This window comes from Ovis canadensis, chromosome 11, assembly GCF_042477335.2.
Source record: "Ovis canadensis isolate MfBH-ARS-UI-01 breed Bighorn chromosome 11, ARS-UI_OviCan_v2, whole genome shotgun sequence".
Lineage (NCBI taxonomy): Eukaryota > Metazoa > Chordata > Mammalia > Artiodactyla > Bovidae > Ovis > Ovis canadensis.
This window is the reverse complement of record NC_091255.1, coordinates 51,679,798-51,698,192: the sequence shown is the minus strand read 5'-3', so window position 1 is coordinate 51,698,192 and position 18,395 is coordinate 51,679,798. Positions and strand designations below refer to the sequence as shown.

The 18,395-nt window shown below is 51.2% G+C and overlaps 1 long non-coding RNA gene and 3 other non-coding genes across 4 annotated transcripts; all 4 read left to right on the top strand.

The window, feature by feature from the left end:
- The first annotated feature begins 999 nt into the window (after positions 1–999).
- LOC138414357 (uncharacterized) lies at positions 1,000–4,183 on the top strand. The gene is made up of 3 exons (XR_011246805.1): positions 1,000–1,178; positions 1,743–1,864; positions 4,008–4,183. It is a non-coding gene; the product is annotated as an uncharacterized lncRNA (long non-coding RNA).
- LOC138415599 (U2 spliceosomal RNA) lies at positions 1,181–1,371 on the top strand. Its single transcript, XR_011247345.1, has one exon. It is a non-coding gene; the product is annotated as a U2 spliceosomal RNA (small nuclear RNA).
- A 5,141-nt stretch (positions 4,184–9,324) lies between the features above and the next one.
- LOC138415592 (U2 spliceosomal RNA) lies at positions 9,325–9,515 on the top strand. Its single transcript, XR_011247339.1, has one exon. It is a non-coding gene; the product is annotated as a U2 spliceosomal RNA (small nuclear RNA).
- Positions 9,516–14,948: 5,433 nt separating this feature from the next.
- Positions 14,949–15,139, top strand: LOC138415607 (U2 spliceosomal RNA). The gene has a single exon (XR_011247353.1). It is a non-coding gene; the product is annotated as a U2 spliceosomal RNA (small nuclear RNA).
- The last annotated feature ends 3,256 nt before the right edge of the window (positions 15,140–18,395 follow it).

Genomic DNA, 18,395 nt, shown 5'->3' with positions numbered 1-18,395 from the left:
GCAAACGTTGGGGCACACTCCGTAAGCCCCCCACACACACACACAAACAGATATCTAAATAACATTGCAATATGTAATTAATATCATCATTACAGAGATATGTTACAATTTTTAATACTAAGTCTTTGAAAACCCCATGTGTTTTTTCCACTTTCAGTACCTCTGAATTGGGAGGAACCACCAGCCCACAGTGCCCTGGCTGCAAGTCATTAGTGGCTGGGACAACTCAGATCAACAGAATATTTCCTGTTGTTTAGTCGCTAAGGAGTGTCCGACTGTTTGGGACCTTGTGACCCACCAGGCTCCTGAGCCCATGGGAATTCCTAGGCAAGAACACAGTCCTGGGTTTCCATTTCCTCCTCTAGGGGATCTTCCGAGCCAGGAATCGAACCCATGATTCCTGTATTACAGGCGGTTTCTTGACAATATGAGCCGCCAGCGAGGCCCACAGCTGAGGAGGAGGGGTAGGGAAACGAGGACCTTGGCGGAGGGAGCTTTCGGTAGGAAGCCCGGGATCGCTTTGGTTCCTAGAGGCACCGAAGGACAAGGGCGGTGGAGTTGCAGTGAAGCCCTCCCCGCGGCCCGGCCCGCCCTCCGCATCCACACGCCCCCTCCCTTCCCCACTGTGGGCCATCCGCTTTCCGCCTGGCCGGGAAGCCCCCTCCACACACCCGACCCTACGGAGCCCCTCTCTCCGCAGGCGGAGGCCTGTGTAACACACTGCAGTCCGGGCGTTTCTGGCGAGTGAGTCTTGCGACCTTGGCTTCAGAAAAACTCTCGGCCAACAGCTCGTCGCACGGGTCCCTCTTGCCGGCCACCCCGCACCCCCTCCGGTCGGGTCTCTCCTCTCCACTAGCACCAAGGAGGAGCTCCCCTGCCGCCGCCCCGAGGCAGTCCCCAGGGCGCTGCCGTCCCGCCGAGCCACGCCTTCTTGGCGACAGAGGGCGGGGCATGCAGATTCGAGACGGCGCTTCCCCGCGATCCACAAAGCCAGGGCAGATGCGGAATTTCTCGTTTACAGTGTGGAGAATCCAACTTCTGCTCGAGCGTCTGGTGTAGCGCCGCCAGAGCACTGTCAACGAGGCCAAGGAAGGGAGACCTGGAGTGAGCGGGGACCCGGTCACCCTGAGTGCAACATGCAGGACAGCAGGACGGCGACAGCGACGGGCGGTGCCACGGTATCGCTTCTCGGCCTTTTGGCTAAGATCAAGTGTAGTATCTGTTCTTATCAGTTTAATATCTGATACGTCCTCTATCCGAGGACAACATATTAAATGGATTTTTGGAGCAGGGAGTTGGAATAGGAGCTTGCTCCGTCCACTCCACGCATCGACCTGGTATTGCAGTCCCTCCAGGAACGGTGCACCCCCTCGGGGACACTAACGGAAGTACCCAACGGCAGAAACTGGCTTTTCTCTGAAATCACTCAGGCCGGGAGCTTGGTTTCTTGTTTTCCTACAGTTTGGCAGGTGTAGTTTAAAGCGTGTGCTTAAGCCTCTATTTTCCTGAAAAGTACCGCTTTCTGCCTTACCAGTCTTGGGAAACTGGTTTTCCCGCTCTCATTTTTCACTTGATACAAGCTACAAAAGGAGCGGGTGTCCAAGCTCCCACTTGATATCCTCTGTCCCTTCTGATGCCATTTTCAGCATAGAACCAGAATACTAGCTTGAATCTTCTGTGTCTGTGCCCCCACCTTTTAATCTCTAACATTACTTCTGTGTTTTTTTCCTGTTTTCAAGCAGTTCCTGCTCAGAAACACCGGATTCTTCCTGGAGTCGAGGTTAAAATGATGGGCTTTCCACTCAGTGTGTGGGTTGTACTGGGATTTCATTTATCCAGGTGACTGACTGACTGACACGCAGAGGTCAGTGCCACTGACGGAGTTGTATTATTCCTTAGAGTTCTGAAGAGAAGAGGGCCTAAAGTAAGACCACTGTGTCTTTTGGATACACAAGGCAGGCTTTGAGGTTAGCACAAAGTTCAGATCATGAATAAGCCAGAACGAACGACTCTTGCTGAGGGTGAAGGAGAAGAGTGAAAAAGCTGGCTTAAAGCTCAGTACTGGACTTCCTTCCTAGCCCAGTGATTAAGAATCTGCTTGGAAATGGCAAGGGATAGGTTCAATTCCTGGTCCAGGAATATTCCACATGCCCTGAGGCAACTAAGCCTCTTTGACACAACTACCGAGCCTGTACTCTAGAGCCCATGAACCACAATTAGAGAGTAGCCCCCGCTGGTAACTAGAGAAGACTCTAGCATCAACAAAGACCCAGTGCAGTCAAAAATAAATAATTAATTTTGAAAAAAAACCTTCAATAGTAAAAACACTAAGGTCATGACATCTAGCCCCATCACTGCATTGCTAATCGAAAGGGGGAAATGTGGAAGCAGTGACAGATTTCCTCTTCTTGGGCTCTAAAATCACTGAGGATGGTGACTGCAGCCAGGAAATCAGAAGATGATTGCTTCTTGGCAGGAAAGCTACGACAACCTAGACAGCGTGTTAAAAAGCAAAGACATCACTTTATCAACAATGGTCCCTATAGTCAAGGCTATGTATGGTCTTTCCAGTAGTCACGGAGGGATGTGAGAGCTGGGCTATAAAAATGTCAGAGGCCAAAGAATTTTGGAACTGTGGTGCTGGAGAAGACTCCTGAGAGTCCCTTGGATCGCAGGGAGATCAAACCAGTCCATCTTAAAGGAAATCAACCCTGAATTCTCCTTGGAAGCACTGACACTGAAGCTGAAGCTCCAATACATTGGCCACCTGATGGGAAGAACCCACTCCCTGGAAAAGACTGTGATGCTGGGAAAGATTGAAGGCAGGAGAAGGAAGACAGAGGATGAGATGATTGGATGGCATCACCACATCAATGGACATGCGTTTGACCAACTCCAGGAGATACTGAAGGACGGGGAGGTCTGGGCGTGATGCAATCCACGGAGATGCATAGAGTCAGACAGGACTTAGCAACCGAACAACATAAAACAACACCACATCTTCTATGCCAGGACATTTTAGTAAGTGGATGTTTGGAGCAGGGAGTTGGAATAGAACCTTACTCCGTCCACTCCACCCATTGACTTGGTATTGTAGTACCTGCAGGAATGGTGCACCCCTCTCAGGGGAAAGAAAGTATGAACAACAGGCTTGTTACATCGTTTTCAGTGTTCTCCTTGTTTTGCTCTGCGTACCTGTCTCACGTGAAGGTTTCTGTTTTGTTTTACCAACGTGTGATTTTCTGTTGCCCTGTTGGGGTGGTTTACTTAGGAGGGTACTGTTTCTTGTGAGGCTCATATCCATGGGTCAATATTATGCAAATTTTCCTTTAACTTTCAAACTACTGTAATAAGGAGGTGTCCAGATCTCTTACTACTTTTGTTTCTTTTTCGTACGGGATTATTTTGTCTATCCTGTGGACAAGGCACTGCTCCCAACACCTAACAGATCTCTGAAACAGTGTGGGTTTGCTGGAGTCCCCAGAGGAAGACCCTAAGCTCTAGGAATTTTTTAAACTCTCCGCTCCACCCAAGTGTGTTTTCCCTAAAAAAAGAAACTGAAGAACAGAAAGGTTAAGTAACTTGTGAAAGTCACCCAGCTAGAAATTAGCTGAAGTGGGCTGTGAACAATATCTGTCACAGATATTGTTTCCTCGACAATCTTTGAAACTTCCTAGCTCCTCTCTTCCATCTCCTGGGCCTCTCACCCAAGAGGGAACCTGTCACTTGATTAAAGATAAAAGACCTGAAACTGGCAGTCTCTCCCCCGTCCTTCATCCTTTCCCTTTGCCAGGAAAGGCATTGATAAACAAATGGCAAGGAGGAAGTGGGACAAAGTGGGGGTGAAGGAAGGGACCCAGTTTGTCAGGGCAACACCGGAGCTTGGCCCAGTCCAGTATCCTTTAAATGGGAATTCCAGTCCCCATCTCCACATCCAGCCTGGAGCCCATGGGGAAAGGGACCTGGAATCATCTTCCTCCATTAATGACTATTTTGTTTCCTGGCAGCCTCATTTCTGCAGGCCTTGGCCACAAGATCACAGCCCAGGACAGAGTGCGCTGGAGGATTCCCTAGAGAGGACATTCAGACCTTCTTACTTTGAGCATTCATGGATGGAGTACCTGCCAAGTTGAAGCCCTCAGTGAAATGGATATGGACCTGCCCTCATAGGGTGAACATTATAGTAAGAAATAGGGAGATAGACAGTGACTCTAGAGGGTCATTTCAGATAGTGACATAAGCCATCAAGGAAAATAAAACAGGGAAATGTGCTGGCGAGTGACTCAAGTGAGAGCTATTTTACATGGAGGAGGGGGTTGCTCATGAAGGTCTCTCCAATGGTGACATCAGAGGCAAGTTTAAGTGGCCAGGAGGCAAGGAAGCATTCCAGACAGAAGGACAGACTAGCCGGGACCTACTGCTTCCTCCCATTGGCTCCCTGACCTGGGTCAGATTCCAGCGGCTCTGTGGAGGGTCTTCCTCAGAGCTGTCTCCCCACCAGACTAAGCGTTGAGCCAGAAGCTGGTTCTTCTCAGATGCAGCTCCACAGTGCCCAGCACTCTGCCTGCCACCCAGTAGGCAATCAGGAAATCTTCCTTGATTCATGACTACATGATGGATTGACTAAATGTACTCAAGAGTTTCCTTGAGTGTGGGAACCAAGCACCCAGCCTTAGCTGGGAGTTTCCTGGTCTGGGGTTCCTGACACCTTGGGGGTTGGGAGGGATACCTAAAACCCCTGTATTTCCAGGCAAGCTCTGGGTAATACTGAACCCTCAGGCCTTACTGGGGAAGAGGGATTTCTTAGAGGAGAAAAACAGAGGTCATGAGAGGGATAACCCTGGAGAGAGAGGCCCTCCCTTAAGGCTGGTGGACTACACTCTGGGCTCAGAGTCATCATGAGTCCTGTCCTGACAAGTGAACTGGCTTGGAAAAGCCACCTGCCCCCTTGGAGCTTTGGTTTCCTCAACATGTAATGAGGGGCTTAGATGATTCCAGGTCCCTTTCCCCAGGACAACCAAGGCTCTGGAGTAGGGGAGGGTACAGGGTGGGTGGAGCTCACCGAGGAAGCTCTGAGGGCATTCTTGTCTCCACTGCATCCCAACTGAGGACCTGTCTGAGTGCACAACTGAAGGCAGGAGAGGATACTGCAGGAGGAGGGATGGGAGGGAAGATGAGGTCCAAGAGCAGCTTCCGCCAGGGAACGACAAAGACAAGAATTTCAAATTCCTGCTTTGCTTCCTCAAGAATAAATTGGAGTGGGAATTCCCCAGTGGTCCAGGGTTACAATTCTGTTCTTCCACTGTACAGGACACAGGTTACATTCCTGGTTGGGAAATAAGATTTCAAGGCCAAGAAAAGAAGGAATAAAATGGGGAGAACACAACCTACTACTTTGAATGTGAAAGAAAAACTGAGGGGGAGGGGCCCTTAGACACCCTTTTCGCCCTGCCAGGGGCCCATTCACAGGCAACTCATCCAAAACCAAGTCCCAGAGCCCAGGCCATGGCAGATAAGAAACAGATGCTGCCCCCTGGTGGATGAGTCTCTCACTGCCTAATTCTGAAGCAAAGTGGTGTGGTGTTGGACAGGTTCCTTTCCCTCCAGAGGTTGGTTGGTTGTTTCTTTTTCTGGCCCTGCCACCCAGCTTGTGGGATGTTAGATCCCCTACTGGGTATTGAGCCCTTCCTTTTGGCAGTGAAAGCATGGAGTCCTAACCACTGAACTGCCAGGGAATTCCCTTGGAGTCTTCTTTTCAGACTGGACATTCACTACGGTTTGAGGTTGGGAATGGAAAAACCACCCCTTTCAAGTGTTTTTTGCAGAGGTAAGATGAGATGTAAATGAACATTTTCTGAGCAGGAAATCTGATTTCAGTGACATTTCTTATGCTTTTCCTGAGGGTCTAATAGCTGGTGCCGGCAAGGCAGAGGTGGGAGGAGGCTGGAGGATGGATAAGGTTGCAGCAGGTTGTGGTCTCTTAGGAGACAGATCCACCCGGGGACAGATTTCAGCTTCCATCTTCACAGGACAGTGGCACCTGGGGAGACCTTGGCATCAAGAGGGCATTGGAAGGAACAGCAGTCATAGCCCCAAGAGGGTAACAGTGCCGTGGGAACAACAGCCAACAACTGCGAGGGGGGAGGAAGAAGCCCACCAGAGAGAGACAGGGAGGTGAGTTGAGGGGAGAGAGCCAGACTCACGCTGTGCAGGGAACTCGCTGTCGGCCAGTTATCCGAGCTGAGGGAATCTTTAGAGCTTTCACAACAGGGGCCAATCCCCAGAGACCGTACATGTTTGATTCAGCTTTTTAAACGTGTATTTACTTTCTGGCTGTTTTGGGTCTTAGTTGTGACATATGGGCTCCAGAGCACTAGAGCAAATCTGTTGCCTTAGTTGCCTCGATGCAACTAAGGAGGGAATTTCAGTTTTAGACCAGTAATCAAACTGTGTCCCCTGCACTCGGAGGCTAATACTTAACCACTGGACCACCGAGAAGCCCCTGATTCAGCTTCTTGATTTCATAGATTTCTGTCAAGTCACCCATGTTGTTTGGCCCACACGAATGGGTGCATGCTCGAATTTGGGAATTTGTCAGAATCATCTGGAGGACTTGATAAACACAGAGCTGGGGCCTCCTTTCAAAATGTCTGATTCAGAAATTTGAAGACTTTGTCAGACCCAGCCTAAGCACAGTATACATTGTCTCATTGGACCCTCATCCAGTCACTCAACACATATTCCTCAAAAATCAAGTATATTCAGAGCACTAGGTGCTCGGAATAGACCAGCAAACAAAAGGTTTCCGATCAAGGTGAAAGACAATACAGCACTAACGGCTGTATATTTGTGAACATACCTACATTCTATGTGTCTGTGTCCATATCTACACGTGTATCTATGCCACGTGAGCTTCATGGGTGTCAAAACCACTTGGCAGCCAACAGAAATACAAGACCAGGGAGAGCGGGATGTGAAACAGGAGGCTCAGGGTGAGAAGGTGTAGATAGTCTGCAAGACTTCAAATGGAATCTTTTCTGTTTTACAGGCAGGGAGTGACTTTCCCCAGGATGTACTCATTCAGACATGCCGATGTGCTGCATTTCCTCGTGTAGCTTCACGAGTACCCTCATCAGAGAGGCATTCTTATCATTCACAATTAAAATATCAGGACTCCCGGTTTGAAACTCCTGAGGCCCCAGTGGACAGCAGGATGCTTGAATGCAAATCCTTACTTCTTTTCATATTAGGCAAGATGCTTAGCCTCTCAGCACTTTCATCTGTAACACTGCTTTCAAGAAATATGTGAGGCACACACAACGGGTTGTTTTTTTTTTTTTTTTGGCCACACTGTGTGGCTTTTGGGATCCCAGTTCTCCAACGAAGGATGGAATGCAGTCTCCCACACTGCAAGCGCTCAGGAATAGCCTCTGAACCAAGAGGGTATTCCCCCCTGCAGGTAAATGCAAATATTCTTAGGCATATAAAAAAATTAAGAGAAGTTAGTGAAATTAAGTTTAATATGCTCTTTAACTCAAGATATCTCAGACATTCTCTGGTGGTCAGTGGTTAGAGCTCCATGCTTTCAATGACAAGGCAGGGAGGTTTCCATCCCATCCTTCCTCAGGGTTCTTGCAAACCCTCTGGCACACACCCTCCCCACCCCACCCCCATACAAACCAGATACCACAAAATATTTCAATATGTAACTAATATCAACATTACAGAGATATGTTACAATTTTTAATACTAAGTCTTTGAAATCCCATGTGTGTTTTCCACTTGAAAGTGGAAACCTTTGAATTCTTGGTACCTCTGGATTCAGTGGTACCTCTGAATTCGGAGGAACCACCTGCCCAGCGTTCCCTGGCTGCATGTGGCTAGTGGCTGTGACAGCTCAGATCAACAGAATGTTTCTTCTTGTTTTTAGTCTCTAAGTGGACAGCATATTGAAAAGCAGAGACATTACTTTGCCAACAAAGGTCTGTCAAGTCAAGGCTATGGTTTTTCCAGTGGTCATGCATGGATGTGAGACTTGGGACTGTGAAGAAAGCTGAGCACTGAAGAATTGATGCTTTTGAACTGTGGTGTTGCAGAAGACTCTTGAGAGTCCCTTGGACTGCAAGGAGATCCAACCAGTCCATTCTGAAGGAGATCAGCCCTGGGTGTTCTTTGGAAGGAATGATGCTAAAGCTGAAACTCCAGTGCTTTGGCCACCTCATGCGAAGAGTTGACTCATTGGAAAAGACTCTGATGCTGGGAGGGATTGGGGGCAGGAGGAGAAGGGGACGACCGAGGATGAGATGGCTGGATGGCATCACCGACTCGATGGACATGAGTTTGAGTGAACTGCGGGAGATGGTGATGGACAGGGAGGCCTGGCGTGCTGCGATTCATGGGGTCGCAAAGAGTCGGCCACGACTGAGCGACTGAACTGAACTGAACTGAGTGTCCGACTCTTTGGGACCCTGTGACCCGCCAGGATCCTCTGTCCACTGGATTTCCTAGGCAAAAATACTGGAGTGGGTTGCAGTTTCCTCCTCCAGGGGATCTTCCGACCCAGGAGTCGAACCCAGGCCTTGCAGGCGGATTCTTGACAATCTGAGGCCCCAGCGAAGCCCACAGCTGAGGAGGACAGGCGAGGAAACGAGGTCCTTGGCGGAGGGAGCTTTCGGTAGGAAGCCCGGGATCGCTTTGGTTCCTAGAGGCACCGAAGGACAAGGGCGCTGGAGTTGCAGTGAACCCCTCCCGCGGCCCGGCCCCGCCCTCCGCATCCACACGATCCGCCTTCCGCCTGGCCGGGAAGCCCCCTCCACACACCCGACCCTACGGAGCCCCTCTCTGCACAGGCGGAGGCCTCTGTAACACACTGCAGCCCGGGCGTTTCCAGCGAGTGAGTCTTGCGATCTTTTCAGGAAGACTCTCGGCCAACAGCTCGTCGCAGGCGTCCCTCTCGCCGGCCACCCCGCACTCTCTCCGGTCGCGTGTCTCCACTAGCACCAAGGAGGAGCTCCCCTGCCGCCGCCCCGAGGCCGTCCCCAGGGCGCTGCCGTCCCGCCGGAGCCACGCCTTCTTGGCGACAGAGGGCGGGGCATGCAGATTCGAGACCGAGCTTCCGCCCGAGAACCACAAAGCCACAGCGGATGCGGAATTTCTCGTTTACAGTGTGGAGAATCCAACTTCTGCTCGAGCGTCTGGTGTAGTGCCGCCAGAGCACTGTCAACGAGGCCAAGGAAGGGAGACCTGGAGTGAGCGGGGACCCGGTCACCCTGAGTGCAACATGCAGGACAGCAGGACGGCGACAGCGACGGGCGGTGCCACGGTATCGCTTCTCGGCCTTTTGGCTAAGATCAAGTGTAGTATCTGTTCTTATCAGTTTAATATCTGATACGTCCTCTATCCGAGGACAATATATTAAATGGATTTTTGGAGCAGGGAGTTGGAATAGGAGCTTGCTCCGTCCACTCCACGCATCGACCTGGTATTGCAGTACTTCCAGGAACGGTGCACCCCCTCGGGGACACTTACAGAGGTACCCAAAGACAGAAACTGCTCCTTTCCTGTAAAGCGTTTGGCTATCTCAGGGAGGCTTTCCAGTCTGTCTACATGCTGATTATTGAAGGAGGGTAAAATGCCAACACTGGAGCTTAAAACTTGCTTGCTCTACCCAGTTCTCTAAGAGGGTCTTTTAGTTCATTAACCTAGTTAAGTGCAGGCGCTTTTACCCTTCATTCTCACTCAGGAATGAGATCTTCTGTCTCTACCCACCTGCCTTCTCCTGATATCTCTAAGGTTACTCCTGTATTCATGTCTTCTGACTTCAGGCAGTTCCCACTTAAAGCCACCGAGATCCATTTGGAGTCTAGGTTAAAATGATGGGCTTTATCCATTCCTCTGCTGATGGACATCTAGGTTGTCTTCCATGTCCTGGCTATTATAAACAGTGCTGCGATGAACATTGGGGTACATGTGTCTCTTTCTATTCTGGTTTCCTCAGTGTGTATGCCCAGCGGTGGGATTGTTGGGTCATAAGGCAGTTCTATTTGCAGTTTTTTAAGGACTCTCCGCACTGTTCTCCATAGTGGCTGTACTAGTTTGCATTCCCACCAACAATGTAGGAGGGTTCCCTTTTCTCCACACCCTCTCCAGCATTTATTGCTTGCAGACTTTTGGATCGCAGCCATTCTGACTGGTGTGAAGTGGTACCTCATTGTGGTCATGATTTGCATTTCTCTAATAAAGAGTGATGTTGAGCATCTTTTCATGTGTTTGTTAGCCATCCGTATGTCTTCTTTGCAGAAATGTCTATTTAGTTCTTTGGCCCGTCTTTTGATTGGGTCGTTTATTTTCCTGGAATTGAGCTGCATAAGTTGCTTGTATATTTTTGAGATTAGTTGTTTGTCAGTTGCTTCATTTGCTGTGGCACATATACACAATGGAGTATTACTCAGCCATTGAAAAGAATACATTTGAATCAGTTCTAATGAGATGGATGATACTGGAGCCGATTATACAGAGTGAAGAAAAACACCAATACAGTATACTAACACATATATATGGAATTTAGAAAGATGGTAATGATGACCCTGTATGCGAGACAGCAAAAGAGACACAGATGTGTAGAGCGGACTTTTGGACTCTGAGGGAGAGGGCGAGGGTGGGATGATTCGGGAGAATGGCATTGAAACACGTATACTATCATGTAAGAAACGAATCGCCGGTCTATGTTCGATGCGGGATACAGGATGCTTGGGGCTGGTGCACGGGGATGATCCATAGAGATGATACGGGGTGGGAGGTGGGAGGCGGTTCATGTTTGGGAACTCATGTACACCCGTGGTGGATTCATGTCAATGTATGGCAAAACCAATACAGTATTGTAAAGTAAAATAAAGTAAAAATTAAAAGAAAAAGAAAATGATGGGCTTTAAACTCAGTCTGTGTGTGGGTCGTATTGGGATTTCATTTATACAGGTGACAGACTGACAGAGGTCAGTGCCACTGAAGTTGCATTATTACTTGGAGTTATTATTACTTAAAAGAGAAAAGAGGGCCTCAAGTAAGAGCCACTGTGTCTTTTGGATACACAAGGCAGGCTGTTCAGGTCAGCACAAAGTTCAGATCATGTATAAACCGGAACGACTTCTCCATATTATCTTCTTTCGTCCTCTCCCATTGACTCTGGCATTCGACCAAGATCTAGGTGCTGGGCGCTGATCTAAGTGCACCGGACAGTGTGGTGGGAAAAGCAGCCGCTGTGGGAATCTGCCCAGGTACCACGGGACAGTTGCACTCATCTCTCGTGCTGGTAAAGTGAAAGTGAAGTTGCTCAGTCGTGTCCGACGTTTTGCGACCCCATGGAATGGGCTGTAGCCTACCAGGCTTCTCTGTCCGTGGGATTTTCCAGGCATTTCCTTCTCCAGGGGATCTTCCCGACCCAGGGATCGAACCCAGGTCTCCTGCATTGTAGACAGACGCTTTACCGCCTGAGCCACCAGGGACTCCTGCTAGTAAGGTTATGCTCAAAAATCCTCCAAGCTTGGCTTCAAAAGTCCCTGAACCCAGAACTTCCCGATGTTTAAGCTGAGTTTAGGGAATGCAGAGGAACCAGAGATCAAATCGCCAACATTCGCTGGATCCTAGAGAAAGCAAGGGAAATCCAGAAAAGCCTCTACCTCTGTTTCACTGAGTCGGCTAAAGCCTTTGACTGTGTGGATCCATAACAAACTCTCAAAGACGTGGGAATGCCAGACCATCTTACCTGTCTCCCGAGAAACCTGTGTGTGGGTCAAGAAGCAACAACTACCGAACCTTCCACGAACCTTCCACGAAACAACTGACTGGTTCAAAGTTGAGAAAGGAGTCCGCCCAGGCTGTTTCTGGTCACCCTGTCTGTTTAACTTCTACGCAGGGCACATCACGAGAAATGCCGGGCTAGATGAGTCACAAGCTGGAACCAAGGTCGCCGGGAGAAATCTCAACAACCTCAGATCTGCGGATGATACCACTCTAATGGCAGAAAGGGACGAGAAACTAAAGAGCCTCCTGCTGAGGGTGAAGGAGGAGAGTGAAAGAGCCGGCTTAACACTCAACATTAGATTTCCCCGGTGGCCCAGCGGTTAAGAATCTGCTTGCCGATGCAGCGGACATGTGTTCAATCCCTGGTCCAGGAAGATGCCACAGGCCACGGGGCAACTAAGCCCCCGTGACACAACTACTGAGCCCGCACTCTAGAGCCCATAAGCCACAAGTAGAGAGTAGCCCGCGCTCGCAACGAGAGAAAGCCTGCACGTGTCAACAAGGACCCAGTGCAGCCAAAAACAAATCCATAAATAATTTGGAAGAAAAACGCCTCAATATTAAAAAAGAAAGAAAGAAAAGAACACTAAGATCATGACATCTGGTCCCATCACTTCCTGACAAGTAGAAAGGGAAAACGTGGAAGCAGTGACAGATTTCCTCTTCTTGGGCTCTAAAATCACTGAGGATGGTGACTGCAGCCAGGACATCAGAAGACGATTGCTTCTTGGCAGAAAAGCTATGACAAACCTAGACAGTGTGTTAAAAAGCAAAGACGTCACTTTGTCAACAGAAGTCCGTAGAGTCAAGGCTATTGTCTTTCCAGTAGTCACGTACGGGTGTGAGAGCTGGACCATAAAGAAGGCAGAGGCCGAAGAACTGACGCTCTGGAACTGTGGTGCAGAAGAAGAGTCCTGAGGGTCCCTTGGACCGCAAGGAGATCAAACCAGTCCATCTTAAAGGAAGTCAATCCTGAATTCTCCTTGGAAGGACCGGTGCCGAAGCTGAAGCTCCGATACTATGGCCACCCGATGCGAAGAGCTGACTCCTTGGAAAAGATTCTGATGCTGGGAGAGATTGAAGGCAGAAGGAGTAGAGGGTGACAGAGGATGAGAGGGTTGGGTGGCATCACCGAGTCACCGGACGTGACCTTGGAACATCTCTGGGAGACGGTGAGGGACAGAGAACCCTGGTGTGCTGCAGCCCACGGGGTCAAGGAAGCATTGCACAGGACTTGGCACTGAACATTAGGAACAGTTTCGGCTAAGCGGGGTGCGAGAGAAGGGTTGGGGTTGGGGGCGGAGAGGGATAAGGCCTGGAGCAAGTGGGGTTGTGGGTAAGCGGAGTTAAAAAAGCATGTCCATATTTGTGTGTGTGTGTGTGTGTGTGTGTGTGTGTATTTGTATATGACATGTCTGTCTGGTGCTAGATACTCACAAACTCAAAACCATCTTGGGGCACAGAGGGGCACCTCTGGTGGCAGGAGGGAAGGGGATGGCTGAAAACGGGCCCACGTTAGGTTTTCTTAGAACCGAGATTTCCACCAGGAGATGACGGCTCAGAGAAGTGTCTGGCAAAGTCACTGTTTCTCCCTAGTGTTTGCCGGTTGAGGGCTGACTCCTGCAGAGGGGGTCTCAGAGCTAATTTGGCCGGCAGGTTATTAGGGTTCCCCGAGAAGTTGTGAAACAGATCACCCCTCCACCCTTTCCCTCCCACAGGAGAGAGGGAAAACCCAGGGCGGCAGGGAGTCACGGAGCCAGGAGCCGAGGCAGGGTCAGGTGAGGCCGTGACCCCAGGTGCCACCCACCCTTATAGAAACGCTGGTGCTGTGGGCCTGGCGCCAGCAAACCGGCGCGTGTGGCACCAGCAACCCTGCGCCCCTCCAAAGTCGCCTTCCTCTTCTGGTGGCTTCCCCCTCGGAGGCGCCATCAGTGAGCGGGGCCTGTGCTCCAGGACCGGGCGAGGTCTTGGGACACCGTGGTCAACCCCGCAGGTCAGCTGCCTGCTAGCTGTGTGACCCCAGGGCAAGTGTCTTAGCCTCTCTGGTCTCGTTGATCACGACAGTGAAACGAGGACGGTAACAGCGTCGATCCTCTCTAGCGTGTCCAGTAACCAAGTGGGTGTGATCATAGCAAAGAATGCAGGGCAGTGACTGCCAGGTGGCTGTCTCGCAGGGCAGTCCCCAGGGTGGGGGCGGGGGGGGTCTTTCCGGGGGGCTGTCTTTCCCCTCAGAACTAGAGAGTCGGTCAGGGGGAGGGCCGACTGTGCTGGTCTCACAGACCCTGCAGCTCTCTAGGGGCTTTGCGGAGAACGGAGAAAAGACGAGAGCGCTCTCCTGGTGATGTGAAAGTCGCTTAGCCGTGTCCGACTCTTTGCAACCCAGTGGACTGTAGTCTGCCAGGCTCCTCTGTCTGTGGAATTCTTCAGGCAAGGATACTGGAGTGGGCAGACGTTCCCTTCTGCAGATCTTCCCTACCCAGGGATGGACTCCAGGTCTCCCACAGGTCCCCTGCAGGCAGATTTCACCACCAGGGAAGCCCAACAGTACTGGAGTGGGTAGCCTACCCCTTCTCCCAGGGATCTTCCCGACCCAGGAATCGAATTGGGGTCGCGTGAATTGGAGGCAGACTCGTTATCAGCTGAGCTACCGTCCCGGGCTCTCAGTTGAGGAGCCTGGCTGGGACCATGGGAAGGAGTCGGGTGTCTGGCGGCCTGGAGCCGCCAGAGCTCACACAGCTGCCCCGGATGCACAGCCACGACCCCGGGCTGACTCCGGGCTTCGAGAGCATCTGGACCGTTCTTGTCCTGCCGCTCCCGCGCCCCAAGCACGGTTCCCCCGCCTGTGGACCAGAGCTGGCACCTAGGATGCATGGGCAGAGCCTGAGGATGCTGGCCGCGCCCTCAGGGTTGGAGGAGGGCGGGTCATGGACGCAGAGAGTCATTGCCCCGGGAAAGATGGGGGCCAGGGAGCCAGAAGAGATGTGAGAATTGACCAGAATGTGGAGAACAAGTTGTTTCACTGGTCTGGAGCGGACATGGGCTAGAGAGCCAGGAATCTTGACTGACGACTGACGGGTGACGGGCAGGTTGCTCATGGTGAGCTGAATGGAGAGGAGGGGAGGATGGTGGCTGCCGCCCGAGAAAGCAACACTGCTTCTCCACCTTTTGGCTGAGATCGAGTGTAGTATCTGTTCTTTACCAGCTTAACATCTGATACCTCCTCTATCTGGGAACAATACGTTGTTAAGTGAGTTTTTGGAGCAAGCGGTTGGCATCGGAGCCTGTTCTGTGTTGCAGCACTTCCCAGGAATGGTGCGCTCTCTCCGAGGACAAAACCGGCACCCCCAAATGGTAGATTTGTTTCTTTTCTGGCTTTTCTCCCCGGAATATTTCTCTTCTCTTTTGTGTTTTTCACTTGGGCTTCTGTGGGGTTTGTGTGGCTTTTCCCCTGTCTTTGTTTTGTTTTCTTTTAGGCTGATTTTGATTCTTTCAGTTTGATTCAATTGCTTAGCTGTGCTTGGCTTTTCCCTGTCTATTTCCTGTGGTGACCCAAGGATGAAAGAGCAGATAAAACCTACGAGAGTCTTCTTGGAATGCAGGAACAGGAAAACCAGACCATTATCCTCCTTTCCTTCCCCCACGTTGTAACCATTAATGGATTTCAGGTCCTCTCGAGCAGTATAACCTGTCTCCCCTCCTACCGCACAGGGAGAAGACATTTGCCCTACTGTTTCCTCCAACCCAGTGTATGTGCTTCATCCAATCAGCAAATGACCTGCAAGACCCCTGTCCCACTCCGTGTACCCTGGGTAAAAAAGTGGTTCTCTCCTGAGCCGGCCCGCTGTTCTAACAGCGTCTCCCGTTCTAACAAACGTCATTTCCCTCTCATTGTGTCTCATGTCTGGAAATTCTTTTCCAACCTGCGCCCGGACCGCGACACTTCCCTGTTCATCACTAACTCCCAGAGCTTGCTCACACTCATATGGCTGATGCCATCCAACCATCTATCTCATCTTCTATCCTCCCTTTCTCCTTCTGCCTTCGATCTTTCCCAGCGTGGGGTCTTTTCTAAAGAGTCAGTCGTTTGATTCTTTAACCTTTAGGTTTCGTTTACGAAGCTTCCCCCCACCACTCCCACCCCCCGCCTTTTTTTTTTTTTTTTTTCATCTGCAGACTGGTTTCTGGAACGGTCTTTCTATTGTGCCATAGGAGTGAGTTGTTCCTGTCTGAACTTTTGGTCTTCTCCTGTGTACTCTGTACAGAAGGCGCTGTCCTAAACTCGCAGGCCGCAGAGATTTTGGAAGCCCTGACACTCAGGTCTGAAGCGATCAGGGTGGGTGAGTCTCATCAGGCTCCATCCTCCTCTCTCGTGCCTCGGGCCCATCTCTTCTGTCTCCCAAAGTCCTCCATATCTCCTGAAACTCGGTTATCTGCCAGATCTCCCATATATTTGCTGCCGTTTGTTTCCGGTACTGACTCCGATTGGTCCCAGAGAGGTTGGCAGACTAATGTCTCCCAATAACCGTCTTATTGGGGTCTAGAGGCCAGGTTCTTTCATGGAACCAGAGAGAGGGAAGCGATGAGGAAGCAAAGCACAAAAAAGGCCGAGGAGAGAGGGAGAGGCGGTGAAGCATAAACTAAAAGGGGCCATCAGTCTTGCAAAATCATGTCCTGGGATGGCCAGTGTCGGGGAGAGGATGTGCGGATCTCTTCTTTTGTGGAGTTGTGCACACAGGTGGGTAGGGTCAGATCAGCCCTCCTGTGAGCCGACCAAAGACACTTTTAACCGTCCGGCAGAGGGGCACAGCTCTCTGGGGGCAGGTCATTGTGTACGATGATAATAACAAAAGCAACAAAACCCCAAGATTAAAGACCAAGAAACAGATCCAACTCGGAGTCAGAACTGGTTCTTCCTTGGACCGTTTCCTAGATATGCCTGGTTCACTCACGCGCCCTCCACCCCTCACACTGACCCCAACCGATGGTTAGTTGGACGGTGACCATTCTCGGGTAGAAATACCACCCGACGTGGCCGCGCAAGAGAATAGCTTGGACACCCCTTCCGACCGTAGGCGTAGGCGATTGAACTCAGGTTCCTTCCGGTAGCCCTAAGACTGGCTGGGCCCGACCAAACAAATTACAGGCCAATGTCGTCCTCCCTGCAAAGGTCTTTCCTCACATACCTTCCAGAGGTCTTTTCCCTTCCAGACCTACTGTGGGCGGGGGTGTGGGGTGGGTGTCCCCGGCTCTCGTTGAAATCGTACTTGGGTCCCGGGCACCAGGCACCGCCGTACAGCCATGGTGGGGCAGGAGGTACCTGCCGCTCCCCACCCCCACCCCAGGGTAAAGCAGTTGGAGGTGCATTCTCTATTGACCAAAAGTTCCAAGAGGAGAAGGGCAGGGCAATGAGGGCGAGCGGGCTGGGCGCGCGCCCAGACCACACATTTCTCTTTCCGGAAGTCAGGAGACCTCCCTGACCACACAGGCACAGAAAGGCTCCTTGGAGGTCAAAGGGGAGTGATGCTAACTAATGCTAGGCTACCCACAGGCCTCTTGGGTAGAGTCCAGTTTGGCTAAGAGACGCATGCACACCTGTGGAAGGACCCTGAGAGAGACCAGATATGGCCCGTGAGCCAGGCAGATCCAAATGATCGGCCAAAGGAGACCTGGAGAAATGCCTCGTAAAAGCAATTCAAGGGACTTCCCTGGTGGTCCGGTGGTTAAGACTTTGCCTTCCAACCCAGAGGGTGAAGGTTCGATCCCTGGTGGGGGAGCTGTGATTCCCACACGCCCTGCGGCCGAAAGATTTAAAAAATAAACTCAAAAAGTAATTCAAGCCACTCCAAGGGCGCGACTCAGGGACTCTCCCTCTGCGTCTGCCCGTGTGCCTATCCACACACAGCGTACTCTTTTCCTCTTAATAAGTGCCCCACTTGTGTCACTACTCTCCGTCTCCCTGGGAATTCCTTTGTGCAGAGCCGAAGGGCCAGGGTCCTCGTCACTGACCGCGGGTCTAGTGGCTAGGACCCGGTGCTTTTACCGCCGCGACCCAGCCCCAACCTCCGGCCGGGAACCCAAGCGCCGCTCCAAGCCACTGCAGGCCTAGGTCTCCCAAGATCAATTGGATCGGACTGTCTCAGGAGGGGCCCGAGGCTCGCTGTACTTCCAAGCTCCACAGGTGTTTCTGAAACAGAAGGGAAGGGGGCAGGGCACAACTTCTGAAAGTGTGGCATAGCCCGAGGACACAACAGACATTCATTAGAATCACATGGGTCTAAGATGGGCTTCCCTGGTGGCTCAGATGGTAGAAAGAATCTGCCTGCAATGCAGGAGACCCGGTTCGATCCCTGGGTCGGGATGATCCCCCGGAGAAGGGAATGGCTGCCCACTCCAGTATTCTTGCCTCGAGAATCCCACGGACAGAGGAGCCTGGCGGGCTACAGTCCGCGGGGGCTAAGCTGGCAGAGAAGTCAGCTTCAAGCAGACCTTGATTCTCAATCAGCAAGCTAAAGGACATACCCAGAGGCGCCATGACAGTTCCAAGGCGCTGTCAAAAGACCAAAAAGCGGGCAGTGGCCCGATTCCTGGAAACCTCC